This window comes from Miscanthus floridulus, chromosome 8 (assembly GCF_019320115.1).
Source record: "Miscanthus floridulus cultivar M001 chromosome 8, ASM1932011v1, whole genome shotgun sequence".
Classification (NCBI taxonomy): Eukaryota; Viridiplantae; Streptophyta; class Magnoliopsida; order Poales; family Poaceae; genus Miscanthus; species Miscanthus floridulus.
In genome coordinates this window covers 42,709,744-42,714,690 of record NC_089587.1, presented here as the reverse complement: position 1 = coordinate 42,714,690, position 4,947 = coordinate 42,709,744, and the positions used below count along the sequence as shown (strand labels likewise).

At 44.7% G+C, this 4,947-nt stretch overlaps 1 long non-coding RNA gene across 1 annotated transcript; it reads right to left on the bottom strand.

Moving 5' to 3' along the window:
- Positions 1–3,921: 3,921 nt before the first annotated feature.
- LOC136471777 (uncharacterized) lies at positions 3,922–4,658 on the bottom strand. The gene is made up of 3 exons (XR_010762106.1): positions 4,533–4,658; positions 4,362–4,464; positions 3,922–4,276 (listed from the first exon to the last, which is right to left on the bottom strand). It is a non-coding gene; the product is annotated as an uncharacterized lncRNA (long non-coding RNA).
- Positions 4,659–4,947: the final 289 nt, after the last annotated feature.

The window sequence follows — 4,947 nt, the reverse complement described above, 5'->3', positions numbered from 1 at the left end:
TGATCAGTGTACTGCAGTTTTTCTCATTTTTGTTCTTGGCTTTGATCTCGATTTCCCGGAGTTTGGGACCTTTTCAGGCAATGATTTTTGGAGAATCAGTTCGTAGCTAGGTGAATTTGAGCTGTGCAAAGTTTGAGACCATTTCCTTTTGTTTCGGTGGAGATCCAGTCGTTTCTGGTTGAAGGTAGCCTGCTGTTCGTGCTCTCCGCTCATCGCCCTTTTCTGGTGCTTGCTGTTCGTTGTCTCTGTTCGTGCATCATTGTTGGGACCCGTGGCTTCCGGTGCAGCGTGATGCAGCGCAGAGCAGCAGCCCCTGCAACCGCATCCAGCACGGCACTGAGTCCTCCGTTGAATCACCGGTCGAGCAGCCGCTAGGACACCGGTGCAGCTGCTGTCAGCGCCTGGGTGTTCGTTTCCCTCCCTCCGTTCTCTATTCGCTCCGTTCTCTATTCGTGCGTGCCTGTGCTCGTCGTGGCTTCGTCGGTCTCCTGCACTGACCCCCACCGGTCCTTGCCGTGTCGATACAGGGCCTTGTTTAGATCATCTCTAAATTCCAAGTTTTTTCACTTTCTCCATCACATCAATTTTTAGCCGCTTGCATGGAGCATTAAATGTAGATAAAAAAAATAACTAATTACACAGTTTAGTTGGAACTCACGAGATGAATCTTTTGAACTTAATTGGTCCACGATTGGATAATATTTACCAAATAAGACGAAAGTGCTACTATTCATCGGTTTGAAATTTTTTGCAATCTAAACATGACCGAGAGCAGAACCTGGTCGAGCGGCTCCAGCGCTCGCCCAGTACCAGGCGCGTGCAGACCCTCGCCCGCGTGCTCGGTCTCTCGTTTTACTCGGCCGGTCACCGCCCTTTTTTCCTTTCTGCGTCGGGTTCCCAGGCGAGGTGTCCGGTGCCCAGGAGTCTTCCAGCGCTCGCTCCTGTGTTTTCTCTCTGTGCCGTGCGTTTCACGGATTTGGGCCATCGCTCGTGGGCTCCAGTGAGCTAGGTACGGCGCAGGCGCAGAGGAGAGGCGCCAGTTCACCGGTGCATCCCGAAGGAGATCGGTGGCTGCAGTTCTTTGATGAACAAATTTTCAGGCGATTTTCTGTCTAATCTTTTCTAGCCATGATTTCTTCTTTCGCCTGTGGTTTAGTCGATTGAGCTCCGAATCGTGTTCCGAAGTCTTTTGCGTTGCCTTTCTACCGTTCCGAGAAAATTTTCTAGGCACTCTCGTCACTGGTTGGCTTAGGATATTTTAGTTCAGGAACTCGCTTGTGCATAGCGGTGATTTTGGGACAGCGACCAAATATTTCGAGAGAAATTTTACGGTTCTCATTCACCTCCTCTTGTCGCCGTTTTTGGTCCTTCAATATATTCCATTAATGTGTTACAACATAGTACCACATTTGTAACATTTTTCTTGTAACATTAATTTTGTGTTACTATAATTGTTTTTAGTAACATATTTTTGTAAAACAAGTTTTTTGTGTTATAACGCACCCTGCAACACATAGTTTTATGTTACTATAAAATTTCTTGGGAACACATTGGTGAATGTGTTACAATACATAGGCCAGTACGTCGTGATTTATGTTTTGAATTTAATAATCTTAAATTTGTCTAATTTCTCGACATAATAGTGGTTACCAAAATACTTTACTACTTAGAAGATAAAACAAGTCATCCTTATAAGTTGCTATATGTACCACTGATCACATCAAGATCGCATGAACTTGTATTATTCACTAGCCACATGGGTGCCTGATCTGCAAGAAGCACGCGCACAGATCCTTCCGTGGAACTTGTTCACGCGCGTGCGCGTTGTCTGCATCTTGATACCATCACGATCATGATACGGTGCGGTGCCTGATTTGCCCTGCCATCGTCGTCGTCGACAGGGATCGGACTGTTGATCTCACCTTGCTTGTCGACGCCGTTGATGCCTTTCCGATCAGAATTTTCGTCGGGACGCCGTTCATTTGGCCACGGGCCGTAGACTTTGCAGTCTACTCCCTCCATCCTAAAATCCCTTCGTCCTAAAATAAATGCAGTTCTCGTTTTACGAGAAGTTAAACGGTTTAAACTTTGACTAAATTTATATGAAAGATATTAACATTCGTGATATAGAATGAGTATCATTAGATTAGTTATAGAAAATATTTTCATAATAAAATTACTTAGAGACATAAATACTAATACTATTTACTATAAGTTGATCAAAGATGAGTTTGCTTCATTGGCACGGTTCCCACGGTTATATTCTTTTTGTGGACTAAGGTAGTACTCTACTACGGCTAAGGAGTATTCCCTCTATCCAAGAAAATATAAAGTTATGGGCTACGTGCCAAAAAAAAATAGTTCACGTTTGAGTAAGTTTCTAGTAAATAGTATTTATATTTATAACTCCAAATCAATTTATTATAAAAATATATTTCGTAATTAAATTAATAATATTTATTTGATATCATAAATATTGATTATTTTTTTTTATCTATAATTAGTTAAATTTAAAATACTAAAACATGATGCCGTGCTATAATCGTATGTTTTCGGACGGAGGGAGGAGTGCTATAATCGCATGTTTTCGGACGGAGGGAGGAGGTTGCAGCGTCTCTCTTTCTCAAAGTCCAGGAGTAGTACTCGTTGGTGGAGACTGAACCGTACCCGAGACGACAGGCAGACAGTGAGCGGTCAGGACCGAGGAAAAAGCGCAGACGACGATCGCCGTGGAAAATTGGATCCAGCAGCAGAGTTACAGCCTGTTCGTTTTGGCCGTGGCCTGTCGTAAACGATCGTAAATTTCTAGCCAGAACAGTATTTTTTTCTCACACAAATCAGCCAGCAGTACTTCTTTACTAACCAGCAACGATACGAACCAACCAATTGACTGTCTGCTAGTACTTCGCTTGTTGTGTGGGCAAGCCAAGATTCAAGAATCCTTGCCAGTTTTCCATTGTCGCCATGCATATCCACAGCACAGGAATTGGGTCATTTACCACCTCCAAACACCGACGTACTCCTACTGTGGACTGTGGTACCGTGGTCCCAGTTTGGACGGAGCTCAGCTCGGGTGTGAGCTGGCAGCACATGGTGAGTGGTGACAGGAGGACATGGACTGGCATGGGAGCCTCGCTCTTCCCGGTCGACTTGATGCCGGTGGGCACGAATCGTCGTCAACGCCCACGCCCGCCACCCATTGGATGTGTTAGTAGGCTGATAGGAAGTAGGGATTAATAGATGAAGAAGTACAAGACACGGAGAGGACAGAGTAGGCGAATCACACATAAATGATTCATTTGGGTAGTTTATATCTTGTTTGCTGTCTCTTCCTACAAAGGAACATCCTCATTCCCTTAACCATATATCACATCCATCTAAGGGAGTGTTTAGTTCACGAAACGAAAATTTTTGGATGTTACATCGGATGTTTTGGATATGTCGGAGGGGTTTTTCGGATACTAACACTACTACACAAACTTTACTGGAGGCGGGCGTTTTTTATTTTCCGCGGCGGGCAAAGCCGTCCGCCGCGGCCTAGAGGCCACGGTAAATCGTGGCTTAACCGCGGCGGGCGGCTTTGCCCGCCGCGGTTAACCGATTTACCGCGGCGGGCGGTGTAACGTGCCCGCCGCGGTAAATATACTTTTACCACGGCGGTCACATTGCACCGCCCGCCGCGGTAAATTATTTTACCGTGGCGGACACCTTTCGTGGCCCGCCGCGGTTATGTTCGTTAGCCGTGGCGGGCATTATTATTTGCCCGCCTCGGTAAATTATTTCCTGAATTAAAAAAATACAGCAGGCATATAAATTCAAATTCAAATTCAAATCACATCCAGATTTCACAGATTAAACTTAAAAAGTATGCAGGCATTACACATGAGATAATATACATATATATACATTCACTTAGTCGTTCTTGTCATCGTTAATTCATTACATTTACATATTAAAGTCGTTATACATGCCCTAAGGAGTAATCCTGCGGACGCATCATCGTGGGCCATTTCCTCAGCCTCTCGTACTCCGGTAAAATCGCTAGCTGGCTGTTCTCATTGAAGAACGTGCTCCCTTCAAGCACGCATTTGTCTAAGACAAACTTACATATGTCCGCCTTTGTCTGCTTGAAGGAGTGTTGGGTGCTCTGCACGTCTCTCCACCAGTTCAATCCATTCTTGAGCACCCTCCAACTGCTGCTGTACTGCTTGCACTCCCTCAGGTACTCACAGACGTAGAAGCCACAGGTTTGTGATCCTACCGGTTGTTTGGCACACTGCATGATCGATACACAAGCATTAGAATACAGGCATTAGAACGCTTATGAACAGAAAGCACAATTAAACCTTTCAAATACTTACCGGAAAGTTACGTCTGATTTTGATGCGGTTCTTATGCTTAGCCTTAAAATTCTCTGTTCTTCGATCATAGCATTCAGGATCCTTCACGTACTCCTTATAAGCGCTATACGAAATGTACTAGTATTAGGCAGGGCATTAGAACGCATATGAGAAGACAGTTCAGTCACTTACACTCTGAGGCAATCTTCAAAGGCCTTGTACCCTTTTAAGTTTGGCATTCTCAACGAATCAAATACGCAGGCCCTGCCATCCTGAGGGTAGATGATAAATGCAACCCAGTGACCCTCGAGGCCTTGGCTAGCGCCATTGAAACAAAATACAGGTTACGACGAGAAATAATAATACTAGCTAGCTACCCACTTATCTCTACAGGCATGTCTTCGACTTACCCAAAGTGGTAGGCAGCTACGATACACCCATTTCTCCTGATCTTCTTCATTGCTCCTAGTATGTACCTTGAAATGTTCAACTTCTCATTGTCCATCAGTTTCTTCCTGTGCGCCTCTCTCTGTCGCTTGGTCAAGTCTTTCATGGTTGGATGATTGTCATCTAGGTGGTAACCAATGATGACTCTTTGAGCAATATG